The sequence below is a fragment of the Mustela lutreola genome, chromosome 4 (assembly GCF_030435805.1).
Source record: "Mustela lutreola isolate mMusLut2 chromosome 4, mMusLut2.pri, whole genome shotgun sequence".
NCBI classification, from domain to species: Eukaryota; Metazoa; Chordata; class Mammalia; order Carnivora; family Mustelidae; genus Mustela; species Mustela lutreola.
Genome location: NC_081293.1, coordinates 197,466,431 through 197,480,653, shown reverse-complemented (window position 1 = coordinate 197,480,653; position 14,223 = coordinate 197,466,431). Strand labels below are relative to the sequence as shown.

At 56.6% G+C, this 14,223-nt stretch overlaps 1 protein-coding gene and 1 long non-coding RNA gene across 4 annotated transcripts in view; one reads left to right on the top strand and one right to left on the bottom strand.

The window, feature by feature from the left end:
- Positions 1–14,223, top strand: part of PRKAG2 (protein kinase AMP-activated non-catalytic subunit gamma 2) — a 245,503-nt gene that overhangs the window by 19,250 nt on the left and 212,030 nt on the right. The window lies entirely within an intron of this gene.
- On the bottom strand, positions 158–2,000 carry LOC131829963 (uncharacterized). 2 transcript variants are annotated; one of them, XR_009353041.1, is made up of 3 exons: positions 1,910–2,000; positions 1,385–1,543; positions 158–931 (listed from the first exon to the last, which is right to left on the bottom strand). It is a non-coding gene; the product is annotated as an uncharacterized LOC131829963 (long non-coding RNA). The 2 variants fall into 2 exon arrangements; XR_009353040.1 differs by having other exon boundaries at positions 1,385–1,576; positions 1,910–1,995.

Genomic DNA, 14,223 nt, shown 5'->3' with positions numbered 1-14,223 from the left:
GTGGTCAAGGGAGTCCTGTACATACAGACAAAGGGACATAGATCAGGAGACAGAGAATGTGCAAGTTCAGTTTTCTGGAGTTTGTAAGTTGAATCAAACTGCTTGGAGGTTCAGTTTATTTTATTTTATTATTTTAAGATTTTATTTATTAATTTGACAGAGACAGTGAGAGGGATGGCACAGCAGCAGGTAGAGGCAGAGGGAGAAGCAGGCTTCCCGCTGAGCAGGGAGCCCGATGCGGGCTCCATCCCAGAATGCTGGCATCATGACCTGAGCCGATGGCAGACGCTTAACCGACTGAGCCACCCAGGCTCCCATATTTTATTTATTTATTTATTTATTTATTTATTTTTTAATTTTAATTTTTATTTTTTAAAGATTTTATTTATTTATTTGACAGAGAGAAATCACAAGTAGATGGAGAGGCAGGCAGAGAGAGAGAGAGGGAAGCAGGCTCCCTGCTGAGCAGAGAGCCCGATGCGGGACTCAATCCCAGGACCCCGAGATCATGACCTGAGCCGAAGGCAGTGGCTTAACCCACTGAGCCACCCAGGCGCCCCGGCTCCCATATTTTAAATATGACATTTAGAGGAATAAATGACAGTGGCCAGAGGGACAGGAGGACTTTGTGACCGGACCTGGGCAGGCATGGTGACATTGTACAAGGAAAAGGGAGCTGGGGTAAAAGAAGTGGATTTTGCCTTTGGGTTTGTGGCTGATTGTCGGCGTGTCCTCAGGTGGCTGGCTGGGCCTGGCCTCGAGGCTTCAGTTTCCGTGGCTGTGACATGAGGGGCCTGGATTCTGTCATGGTTTTGGGGCCGGAAGTGATGCGATGGGTCCTCAGGAAGAGCCAGGACTGGGAGGGAAGTCTTGGTTTGAATCATGTTCATCCCTTGTCGTCTTTGTGCCCCGTGTCCTCGGCAGTGAGAAGCTGTCGATTGTACGAGATTCATCCAAATTAAATATCCCATATTTGACCGTGGTTTTAACCTCAAAAATGATCATCTTCGAGTCTACCCTCATATCTGGCCCATCCATTGTATAAAATTGTTGAAACCGACATACAAAAAAGAATCTAAGAATCATTTTTAAATACAGCTAAGACTTGAAACTACACATTATTTTGTTGCCAACCCTGGCATTTTGGTCCCCCCCCCCTTTGCTTGCAACCGAGTGTTTCTCTTCCTTTTTCTGGACTCCTGCCGCGGGGCTGAGCTGCATCCCTCCCTGTGCGTCCCAACACGGTCACATGCAGGCCTGCGAACGGGGAGCCACACGCGGCCAACCCCAACCACCTTGTCACAACCGTCACCGAATTTTTTAAAGAGTTGTCATGTCACATCTCCCGGAGGCGAGCTCTGAGAGGGATTCCCAGAACACTGACCTAGACCGGATTCCGGAGACTCACGGGGTCGCTCAGGGAGCCGTCCCCTCTCTAGGGTGGAGTTAAGCTTGGTTCAGAGCTGGAGCGAGTGGTGTAGGCAGCCCGTGCCTTCCTGGGGTGCCAGCTGAGGGCGGGTGTCCCTCCTCCTGCTGGCGGATGCTGAGAGAAGAGGAAGAGCCGAGCCCTGGCTTTCTGGGAGGGGCCGGGTGGGTGGGGGTCAAGATCTGAGCCACTTCTCTCCTGTTTCGGTGGGGGAGGGGCGCTCAAGGTGATGGCATTCCTGGGCTCTGGGATGGACCTGCCCTCTGGGGGGCAGAGCCCTTCGTCTCACAAGCTGGCCTCCAGGACCCTGATGCATCATGACAAGTGATGGACTGACCCTGAGCTCCACAGTGGGATGGTGACCGTGCAGGGTGGCAGGCTTCTGTTCTCGGCGGGGGGGCGGCGGGGCGGTGGGAGGTTTAACACCCCTAAGGCTGCACCCCCAGGGGCCAGTCCCCCACCAGTGTCTTTTTAGGCACTTACCAGTAGGCGGGCTTTGTGCGGGTGTCTGGGTTCTGAGGTACGTGTCCACTCGGGGTCAGTATTTTTGACCTTTTGCATTGAGGCAGGTATTCTAGAAACGGGGGAGGGGAGAGGCCAGGGGGTGGACAAGGCCTGACTTCCCGTCTTGGTCTTGCCCCACGTGGGGCTCACTGGAAGGCTTCTCTGTGCTGTGTCTGCAGCCCCTGGGCTTCCGCGGAGGGGAGTGGAGAGCAGCCCCTGCCCTGGGCCTCTTCACGTGTCCACCCGGGGAAGCCAAGGAGCCCGAGGAGCGAGAAAGTCTCCGAGGCGACAGGGATGAAGGTGGTTACAGAGTAAGACACTTGGACGTGAGGCATGGAGGAGGATCTGTGGAAAGTGAGGCTTTCGCGCTCCTTCCCAGAAGCACCCACCTCTGGCCACCCTGGGCCCCGAGACCTCCCAGCTTGGTCAGCAGCCCAGAGCCCCAGGAATGTGCCCCAGGCCATTTCCTTGAGGGTTCCGCGGGGTGTCAGGGGTTAATGGTTAATGGTTTGACAGTGATGATGAAACCAAAGCCTGTAATTTTTGCTGAACAGAGGAATACGGAAATTTCCACTTGTAGCCGACTCTGGAGAGAAACATCAACATCAGAAAAAAACAACTCGCCCACAACTCAACTGTGTGTTTATGATGCATGTCCCAGAGCCCGGCCAGCGACGGAGGCGGCCCCCCTCCCCAACACTGAATGGGGGAGCAGTTTCCAGAAAAGGGGAAGCCAGCTTTGGCAAAAGCAGAAGGGACTTGTTTGCAGAGGCCCCAAACTTGCCAGCCTCAAACGGGGAAAACTTGTTCTCAGCCAAGTGCCCAAGCGCATTATGTCAGCAGGAAGACACACTCCCGCTCCGGAAAGTTGTGGGCTTGGCCCTTTCACAACTGATTGTCATAACCAGGCTGAACTCTGGCCTTCGCTTTTGAGTTCGTGTCGGGTTTTTTTTGTTTTTTTGTTTTTGTTTTGTTTTTTCCCTTTGCTCAGTGTGTGTTTATTTTGTGATTTTTCCCTCTGAGGCCATTAAAAATCTGCTAGATGACGGTTGTCTTGGGACAAAGAGCGTAAGTCATTTGTTTCTTAGAATGAGGCATTCGGGCAGACAGAAGAGAATGCTTTCTGCAGGAGTCCTGGCCTTCCCTGTGGGGGAACTCGAGCCCCCAGTCTGCAGCCCCACCAAGTTCTTGGGGTGGAAGCAGGTGGGGGGGTCAATGGCCTTGGAGACTGAGAAACTGGCTCATCCAGGACTTCTGACCGTCTGTCGTCAGACGTGGCTTCCAGATTATTGTCAGCCTCTGTGGGAAGCGATGGGGGGCGGGGGGGGGGGCGTCCTTTTTCTGTTGACACCGAGTGTCCTGCTGTGGTTCGCTGGCAGATAACCTGGCAAGGTGGGCAGGCAGGGGCGGGCAGGGACGGGCACTTGTCCTGGACACAGGACAGTGGCGGTGGGGGAGTGTGAAGGAGCTCGGGAAACCGGAAAAGTTTGGAATCGGAGCGCCTGCGTCCAGATCCAGGCTCGGGATGCTTCCACGGGCTTGAGGCTGGGCTGGTGTATCCCAGGAGGATGATTGCTTCTCTGAGCCTCCCTTTCCCACCTCGGAAAGAGAGGGAATGGGCCGCATGTCAGGTTATTTGAGGCAGCGCATAGCACAAATCGCCTTACACCTGGTGTTCATTTCTTCCCTTTCTAAGTTGAAGTACTGGCGTGTTCTATCAGTTATTTTGCAATTTAAATAGACAAGCACATTGAATCTCTTCTTCCAGGAGTTTTCCTGCGGGCTGCCTTCCAGTTAAAGAGTCAAGAAACTCCCTAGGCAAGGGGACTGTCCCTGGTTTGTCCTGGACATGCCTGGTTTACCCCACTGGTCCCGGGTAGTTGTTCAAAGTGACGGGTGTAGACAGCAGCTTGTTTCTGTGGCATCCTCCTGCCTCATTCCGCAGCCACTGAGCCGCCTGCATGCAGGTCCCCTCGGTCTGCAACGCCAAGGGTCTCAGCTTCTCTGGCACCGCTTATGTCGGGCCTGTGGATTGCCCTCCGGGGCCCAGGGTCCCTGTGCTGGGCACCTCAGCCCGGCGGTGCCCCTTTTTGCGATCACTACACTGTTTTCTGGAAAGCGGCAGAACACTGGATTGTGACCATAGTGGGGTTCCCCAGACTGGCCACACCCAGCAGTAGCAGGTGCCGTGGGCCGAATTGCATCCCCACAAAAGATATGTCCAAGGACCTCAGATTGTGGCCTTATTTGGAACTGAGGTCATTGCGGATGGAACGGGTTGTGATAACGAGGTGGGCGCCTCACCCAGTAGGACTGTGTCCTTTTGAGAAGAGGAAACACGAACACAGAGAGGAGGGGGCAGAGACAGAGTGCTGGCCACCACCAGAGGCTGGACGAGGCAAGGGAGGGTTGTTCCCTCCAGTTCCCAGAGGAGCTCTGCAGACCCCTGAGTTGGGCCTCTCAGCCTCCGGGACTGGGCGAGAATGCGTGTCTGTGGTTTGGAGCCCCCCCTTCGCCCCCGTGTGGTCCTGGGTTGGCCGCCCAAGGACGTGGGTTCAGCATGGTTTGTGTCCCTCTTCACCCTCTATCTTTGGCTCTCCTGGCCCTCTAGGCAGAGGAGAAACTGAGGCAGGTCAAACTGCCTTGACCCTGAGCTTCCCCGGCCATCCTCTGGTGTCTGGAGATCCCTCGGACTCCAGCAGATGAGTTCCAGGAAAGCCATGCAAGGTGGGAGAGCCCTCTGACCGCCAGAACTTTCTCCAGAGATGCTTTGTCAGGAAATCCTTTCCCTAAGCAGCTCGCCTCTCAAGGCCCAAGAGCATGCCAAGGCGGTGGTGTGCGCCTGTGCTCACGCCTCTCCCTTGATGTGGCTCAACTCTGCCGTTTCCATCAGGGATCATGGACAACTTCCTAAACAGTAATTAGTTCTTACTCAGGAGCAGACGCTGCTGGGAAGCGTGTTGTGGGAGCAGGCAGCCAGGCCCCGGGCCTGCCCGGGCCAGCCCCCTGCGGCCCCGCCAGCCGCCGCCCCTTCCTCACCCGAGAAGGGGTGTGGAGGACACAGGACATGATGTGTGCTCACTGAGTGGGAGCTTCAATTTGTTTATGATGCTCAGTTTTGTTTTCACATTTTGCGATGATCCACACGCACGAGGTGTTTGTCCAGGGTTTCGTCTGGTCTGGGCTCCCAAGTCGTGTTGGGAAACCTGGCCTTTGCAGCTTGGCTCTGCGGCCCCGGATGGGGGATAGGGTCCGCCCTCACAGCGTGGTCTGAGGGCCAGTGGGCCGCTGGTCAGTGGTTAACACCTGGCTGAGAGGAGCCGTTGGATTGGGGGGGCTTGTGAGTGGCCTGCGGGGGTGTCACCTGCCCTAGCGGGTTCCTGCTAGTGTGACATCAGGGGGTGCACCGCCTTCTCTCCTGGCCTGCCACCGAGGGAGGAAGCCTTGTGTCTGGAAGGAAAGCTGCCTGAAAAGACTTCCCATGTGGGGCAGGAGACGGGTCTGCTGCGGGTGGGGAGAGGGCCAGGCCAGCCCTCATGGGGCGCGCTGTTCGTCCTTTGCCATTCAGCTTAGCGGACGAGCTCCCTGTCACTTTGGAGGAGCTGTGTCTTCAGAGGATGGCAGAGCCTCAGGACAGGGATGGAGTTGGCCAAGTCTGAGTCCAGGGGGTGCAGCTTGCTCAGGCTTCAAGAGCCTAAAAAAACTAGATCCTGCCCAGTGGGCAGGTGGGAGGCGCTAGGGGGCCACCGTCCCACGGTGACGATATGGCTTGAAAAAAGGAACAGAGCTGACAGTGGAGGCAAGGTCGCCTCAGACCAGCTCACCTAACCCTCGTCTGCACCCTGGCGGCCCCCTGCCCCCGCCCCTACTGGCTAACCCCACCTGATCCTTGGCTGGGGGGAATCCCCAGTGGCCCAGGGACTCCCCTTCCTTGCCCAGCGCGACACCAGGGAGCCCGAGGCCCCAGCCGAGGGACCGTCTTCTGGCAAGGTCCCAGCGTTTTCCCTACGAGATTCCATAACCAGGCTACCCCTTCTTCCCTCACAGGCAGCCCCGCAGACCCAGGCTTGGCCCATGGGAACCTCTGCCCAACGTTTTACCCCCATGCCCACTTCTGTCACCCGAGCCCTGGTGATTTTGCAAGAGAACAGTCTAGCAAGCAGGGAGGGACCCGATATGTGTCACGGAGACACAAATTCCCTTGCAAAACAACGGGATCCTGTTCCCAGCTGCGGGCTCTGGTGGGCCTTCCCGGTCTATGACCGTGTTTCACAGAACAGTCACGGAAACGTCCGCAGATCGAACTCTGGGAAAGTGCAGATATGGAAAATGCGCTAGAACATACTATTTCCTGAAACCTGTGGTGATTGCAAGAGTGGGATTCCTTTTACAAAGCTCACTGGAAGAAGGCTCACGGCTCCAGAGACACGCGTTTGTGTCCACATGCACAACTACACGCACACGCAGCTGCACGTGTACACACACACACACCAGTACAGACGGCTACGCAGACATCCACATAAATACGTGTACGCAAAGCTACACACGTCTGCTCACGGATAAACACACACACGCTCTCCTGCCTGGTCTGTAAATACCATCTCCCTCCGGGGTCCTAAGTTCCTGACCCTGGAGGGAAACTGAGGCAGCATCGTGGGATAAGTTAGCCCCAAACTGTGGTGATTCACAGAACCTGCACAGTCTGTATCCTATCTAAGAACTACTTTTTAACTTCAATCTACTTTTCTTTTTCAAGGTTTGTTATTTGAGGGGGCGGGGCACGAGCGGGAGGGCAGAGAGGGAGGGAGAGAGAGGATGCGGAGTGAAGGGCCCCACCTCACGACCCTGAGATCGTGACCTGAGGCGAAACCAGGAGTCAGACCCTTAACTAACTGAGCCGCCCAGGCGCCCCTCTTAAATCTATTCTTACAAGAAACTCCCTAGAATGAGCAGAAATGGAGAGTCAGCGTGACTCCTGACAAACTGTGACGACACACCCGGGAGCGTTTGGGTAAACTGAGTCTGTCAGGGACCCGCCTAAAATCACCCCGGGGCCTCCGGCTCCCTGCCCTCGGCTGGCCAGCCTCTCTCCAGAGACCCCTCCTGGCCCTCCGCTGGGATGATCTCCCGTCTTTGCTCTGCTGGCTGGGTCTCTGGCTCGTGGGAGAGAGCCCAGCCCCAGAAGGACGGCGGAGGGGCCCGGAGCAGCAGACGCCACCAGAGAACGGCTCCGCGTGGGGTTGAGCTTGGGAGTCCTGCCCCTGGGGGCCGGAAGGACTCTGACCTCCTAGGTGGGTCCTTTGCCCCAACACACCGTTTTGGCAAATACCCACCCCCGGCCTCCAACTTTCGGTGTCCGGTGACCTGGCCGCCGCCTCCTGTGAGGCGGGTGGAGGTGGGCAAAAGCCCGAGGATGTCCCCCACCACCTTTCCTTTTACTTCTCTCTCACCTCCTGGGCACCCAACCTGCCTCGTCACGAAACGATACTGATTCATTCGTCCCAACACGTGTTTCTCGCCGTGTAGCTGGTGCCAGGCCCTGTTTGAGATGCCAGGGCTCTCAGGGAGCAGAACTGTCGGAAATCCCTCGTGCTCGGGGCTCGCATTTTGGTGCGGGATAGACACAGGCGACAGACACACGGAAGTGTGCTTTCCCAGTGAGTTCTTGCTGTGGATTTGCTCAGACCGTGGCCTGCGGGGGAGATAAGCAGAAGACTGGCTTACACTTCCTTTGCGTGTGCTCCCGCCACTGGGATTGTCCCTACTCAGTTGTGTTTCATTTTTTAAAAGCTGGTGGGGGGTGGCCCACTTCAGAGACTTTTAGGACCTACTGGAGGGACCAGTGTTTGAAAAACACTGCTCGGGGAGGTAGCCTCGCCTGGTTGGGAAAGTCTTCCTGCCTCACCAGTCCTGCCCCCCTGTTAAGTGGTCGAGCTCTTCCCTTCTCCTCCAGGAAGCCCACTGACCTCACAGGACCACAGGACCCGAGAACTGGGCTGGGGTCAGAGATGGGAGACAGCCTAGTAGCATCTCTCCATTTTACAGAAGAGTAAACTGAGGCCCAGAGGTCACCAGCAGACAGCAAACCTGAGTACTGGTCTCTGAGGGGAGCTGCCTTAACTGTCCCAGAGCCCCACCACACCCCTCGGCTTCCCCGTCCTACACGGTGTGGGACTGCTGGAAAGGAGCTGGGGAGGGCCAGGACAGATTTCTGCGCTTGCTTCCTGACTGACCTCCCTCCACCGGCACCCCCACCCTCCCAACCCTGACCAAGAGTCGAGGTTCAGGATGAGGCCTTGGAATCTGAAATGTCCAGAAGCTTCTCAGCCAGTCTGTCCAAGGCCGGATGTGGAGCCAGGGCCACAGATTGGAGTGCCCCTGGGGCCCATTGCCGCCCCCTTTGTGGCCTGCTCTCCATGGCCCCTGGGAGCCTCTGGAGACCAAGGCTTGTGTCTTCCTCTCAGGCTCCCCGGCCCTAGGCTAAGGGCGTCGGCACCTGAGGTTGAGGCTCCTCAGCGGACAGATGAGAATAGGGTAGATTTCCATCTACTCTTAACCAAAGAGGAGCAGCGGCTCTGGTCCAGATGTCTGAATGGGGTCCACGTCTTCCTGACCTCGAGGCTGCTGATTCCACAAATTTATCTTGTTAATTTGTTTCGTGCTAAGTGGTCTCACGCTCCAGTCGAAACTTCCTCGGGAGGCCTCACCCCACCGTGCCCGGAGACAGGCCGTGTGGTCCCAGATCCCAGAACAAGAAGGACAAGCCCATTCATTCTCTTTGGAAGCACCCTAGCGAGATATCACTTTAACTTTGCTCCAGAATTTTTTTTGGAGGAGTGACATAATTTATTAAACTTTTGGGAAAACAGCAACAGGGCAACACATGTGAAAGCAACACGTGTTGCAACAGCCACAGCCGGGTCCTAGCCCAGCCTGACTTGGATGACTTGTCCTGCCGCAGTCCTTCCAAAGGGCAGGCCCGCGGGGCTGGGAAGCCGTGTCTGACGCACACAAGCTTCAGAACTTAACAAAATAAAGCACAGCCCTGCTGCCCGCCCGATTCCCTTTGCTCCCAGGTGCCAGCGTCATGGTTTCTTAGAGGCTCCGGATGGGTGGCCCACCTGTTGTCCGTGGGCACGACATGCATGTGCATGGCCCTGCGCCCAAAACACTTGGTGCCCCAGAGCACTGTGTACAGAAAATCGCATGCACATATGGAGGTGTCGATGCCTGTGTGTTTGCACACATGGAGAAGTATGTGCTCGTATGGACAGGCGTGATTTAGGCAGCTGGCGTGTGGGCTCCGAAGCCTGCACAGACCTAAGCAGACTGGTCGGTAGAGATAGAGCTGACTCCACGGCGCTGTCCGGAACTGGACGTTCAAGGGCATCCCACCGCTGACCTGCTCTCTGTCCTCTGGGTGCACCTGCCCCTGAATTATTATTTTTTTTTTCTGCCCCTGAATTCTAAGACTGACAACTCACTTAAGAAGGAACTTGGTATAGAGAGTGCTTAGAAGTGAGCTTGAGAATGTGTTCTTGGCCCTCGTAGGCTGGATTTCCCCTTCTCTCCCGGCCCCCTTCGCTGCACTGTGCCCCAGGCATCGCCCCACACCCCCTGCCCTGGGGTCAGGACCCACACTCAGCTCGGACCCCAAATCTCCCAGTCCTACGTTCACTTGCATTTATTAGACATTTTATGTTCTTTCACTTAATGTTCGCATTTGAGAACTGAGGACCCTGAGGCTCAGAGAGGGTAGGCACCTGGCTTCCACGCGCCGTGCTAGGGGGACGTCAGGTCTCCCTCTCGTGCCCCCCTCCCCGCGCCATTTCCCAGGAGTCCTTGGGCGAGTGCCCTCGGCCTGTCCTGCCGCGTGTTCCTGGCCCCTACGGTGTCATGGGCTTGGTGCAGAGATCGCCCTGGGGTATGAGCCACTCTCCAGGCCCATTGACATCGCAGGTGTGTGATAGACAGCTCGGGGTCCGGCACCTCGGGTCCGGACGGAGCTCTAGCCGGTCAAGCCGGGACCAGGTCTCCCATCGCCTTCCTCCCCAAGGGGGTGACCAGAGCCCCAGGCAGCGCTTCTTTCACAGCCTTATTCCCTCGTCGAAGGGATAAATGGTGCAGGCGACGTGTGTGGCAAACCACAAAGCAGTGTCAGAGCATCAGACAGGAGCGAGGTGTGCCCCAGGCCTCTGGAATCGTAAACACTACTGTCCTTACACAGAATCGGCTCCGAAAATGACTTTGCTGAGTGAGAAAGAACAGAAGGAGCAGATTCATGGACCGTAATTGTCTAGGTCGGGGAAACTGAGGCCCAAAGGGCTGGGGCAGGGAGTGTGTGCACAGAGCTGCAGGAAGGGCCTTAACTGCAAACCCGGCACGAATCCGGGTCTGACGGCTGCCTGTGTCGGTCGGCACTGATTTCTCCGTTCTTTGTGGCTCCTCCTTCCTCCTCCCTCCCTTTTTTCTGGTCAGTCTCTGTAACTGGCTCAGGACTGAGAAAATTACTACTGTTTTGATTCTTGAAAAAACTGTTTTCCTATGTAGATTTTGGTCTGGGGAGCGCTGGGTGGCCGGGGGGTGGGGGCCTATGAGCAAGCACATCGTGTTCCACTCCTAGACGATTAGGAAACGGCCTGGTTTGCATATCTGGCCGCTGCAAGTCTACGGACTTGGCACTGAAAGAACCCGCTCTTTTTTATGTGGACCTTGCCTCCAGTTAAGTCAAGCAGGGCATGTCCAGGAAACGTGTTTGCCCGAGACCAAGGTGACAGCCTGTGACTTCTCAGGGGACGGGCAGGGGACAGCCTGGCAGAGCTGGTGTTGCCCGGGACCAAGGGGACACCAGGCCCTCTGCAGGCTCTGGAACAGTGCCACATGATGGGACCATGCCCCGGCCCCCACTGACCCCAGCCCGTTGTGCCCTAGAGCTCTGAGTTGGCCTCCAGGCTTCTAGAAATGGATGGGCCACCTGGAAGGGGCAGAAAGGTGGATTTCAGTTTGTAGGATTTCCTGCTCCTTACGCCCTGTTGGGTTGGCCCGTGCTCAGCCCTGGAGCCCCAAGCCTTCATGGAGACTCTGATCCTGACTCTCACACCAGTCCTGCCCTCACCGAGGTCTCTTCTCCTGCCTGCTTTGCCTGGAGCAGCTGCCATTAGCACCCCACAGGGGTGCTGCAGGCAGGGCGGGGGAACACCAGGGTCCCTAACCCTAACCCTTCAGAGGGGCCTTCTGCCCAAGGAGCCGGAGGGAAGGACTAGGTCAAGGTCGTGGCTAGAAGGAGCACTTCATAGATCATTAGCACCTTAAAGGGAAGTGACCAATGTGCTAATGCTTAAAAGCTCACTGCTGGCCTAGAACCTTCTACCTCCTCTCCAACCTGTCTTGACTTCCGGATCACCCCCTTTCTCAGGACAGCTTCCAATCTCTAAAAAATATTTGTTTTAACTATTTCTATACACCTTAATTCTATATGGACTATTTCTGTATGATTATGAACCATTTTCTGCTTCTCTGGGGACACGTACTCACCTTTGGGATGGTGCCCGGGAGCACATGGCGCTGGGATGTCACCTTGTCGAGGCCACTGTCCCAGGACCCCGTTAGTCTCCTCCCAGTTGTCTTCCTGTCCACTTCTCCTGTCCCTCCCCATCACCTGTGGGCTGGGTCCAACCTGGAACTGACCACCGTCCCCATCTTTGCCCCCTACTGTCCTGGGCCAGAGGGATTGTGTAACAATATGTCTTGTTAACATAGATCATGTAACGTAGGTTGTAACGATCATGTCTTCCCTGATAGAACCTTCCAGTGGCTCCCTGATGTGTTCAGATGGGTATCATTTCACTGTGTTTCTGACCCCACTGATTACCTCAACCCCATGGGCCACTGCTGTGTGGCGGATAGGCCTGCCTCCTCCTGCCTCCTCCTGCCTCCGGGCCTTTGCACTTGCACTTCTCCCTGCTGGAAACCTCTCCTGAAGGAATCCACCTGGTGAAGTACTGAGAAGACACAGTCTCTGACCTTAAGGAAAGGCAGAGCCTCTTGTGGCCTTTCCCATAAAGGCAGCGCATCTTCCCAAACACCATCCCAACCCCTTCCTCCTTCAGGCTTGTCCTGGTTTCCTGTTTTTCCCTTGTTTTCTGTGTGACCAAGGCTGTGGTCCCTCTGGTCCCTCACAGCCCCCCTGGATTGGTATCCGTGACTCAGCCGAGCTAGTCTCGTGCCTGCCAGTGACAGGTCTCCCGAGGATGCTGAGCCAAGCCCGCTGGGTGGTGTATGCCGGGGGAGGCGGGGCCTGGGCACATTCCATGGCCCGGACGGAGACACGGATGCAGACAGGGTCCCGTGTGCTCATGTGCTCCCATGCACGCTCGTGCGCACCCATGACCTGTCGCCAGATTTCCCTGGGGGAGGGGCGTATCCATATGCATTTGCAGCAGCCACGTGTGAACGCGCCTGTGGCCTCTTCTCCTGCGGGCTGGCTGATAGAACGTTCTGTCCTGCGTCATCGTTCCCGCCGCTTGGGCCGGTGACACGCAGGTGTGAGGGTCCTTGCTGTGCCGCCGTTTTGGGGGTCTTCCAACACCTTCTCTTTTTTTCAAACAGCCTTACTGAATGCAGTTGACAGAGCCACCAGGCACCCGTGTAAAGGGTCCGATTCAGTGGTTTTTTAGGCTATTCAGGATCTGTGCAGCCATCACCGTGTCCGCTCTAGAATACGTTCACCCTTTCCGAGGGAGCCCCCTGATGCCGAGGCCGTCACCGACGGTTCCCTCGTCCGTCCCCACCCCCAAACAACCAGGGCAGGACTGTCTGCTGCCGCACATTTCCCTGTTCCGGGCGCTGGATAAACGGAGTCCTGTAGCGCGGTCCTCACCCCGGCTTCTTGGCTCACCATCTCTTTCCGTGCGTCACCGTGGTGCAGCCCCAGCAGCTGCCCTCCTCCTCTGGGGGCTTCGTTGGTCTGTTCATCCGTCACGGGACATCGGGGGTCGGTCCGCCTTTTGGCGGTGGGGACGAACGCTGCTGCGACCGTTCCCGTGCCGGTGTCTGGGTGGACGTGTGCTCTCCTTTCCCTCGGGCTTATCCCCGGAGCAGGTGGAGTCCCTCCCTGCTCCACTTTCGCGGAGCTGCCTGACATGCCCCCAGCGGTGGCCGCGGCTCCCGGCTCGTGCCGGTCCTCACCCGTTGCCGTGTGTCTCTCCGCTGTGGTTGTCCTCGCAGGGGTAAGGGGGTGCCTCAGGCTCTCGCTCGGCGTTTCCGTAGTGCCCAATGGAGTCGAGCAGCTTTCCCTGGCCTTTTTGGCCATTTGCAAATCTCCCTTGGAGAAATGTCTGCTCACCCCCCGTGCTTGTTTGGAATCGGGTTGTCTTTTCACTGTCGAGTTTGAGAATTCTCTAGGCATTCTGGACGCAAATCCCTTATCAGTTACATGGTTGGAGTGTGTTTTTATCCATTCTGGGGCTTGTCTTTTCCCTTTCTTTGGTGTCTGTTGAAGCATGCCACCCTTGAATTTTGAAGAAGCCCAATTTATCTCTTTTTTTGTCTTTTGTTACCTGCGCTTTTGCTGTTGTGGCCAAAACTGCGCACACCCCATCAGAGCACCTAGGAGCCCCCCAGGAGCGCACGTATTGGCGGTGTCCTGCCCATCGAGATCTCCATGAGGCTGAAGGCCCTGAAAGGGATAGGGACATTTCCAAAATCTGCACAAATGCCTTTTTTTCTCTCACGTTTGCTTTTCCAGACTTTCTGTCCCTGTCGTCTTAGTGAGATGAGCTTTTCATCATTTGTTGCTTTTTTTCCTCCAGACATGACTCGTTCTCTCCCTCAACAAATATTTGCCGAGCACGTGCTGTTCATCGGGCCTTGCACGAGGCCCGGTGACTCCGGTGCCGGCCCTGCTCTCGAGGACAGCCACGCCCCACCTGTGCGGTGCGTGCTGCTGTCCACCCCCACATCCTCCTCTCAGGACCGCTAAAGGCCACCCTGACCCTCGGGTCCTGCCTCAAGGCTTCATGGGAAGGAGATGCAGCCGTTCCTCATGAGTGTGGACCCCACGGACAGGAATTGCACTCATTTCAGGGCTCCGGTGGGGGGGCTGCCCTGGGCAGCAGGGCTCGTTATTCTAGAGTCCCGATCCTGTGCGAGTCACCCTCCTTCTGAGGAGCTCGGAACCCAGGCTCGTCTTGCCCTGCATCTCTCCCCTGGCCTTTTTCTGGACAGGATGAGCAGGGCGGGTAAGGTAGGGTGAGGCAGGGTTCACGGCCTCTGCTCGGGCTTCAAGGAGCATC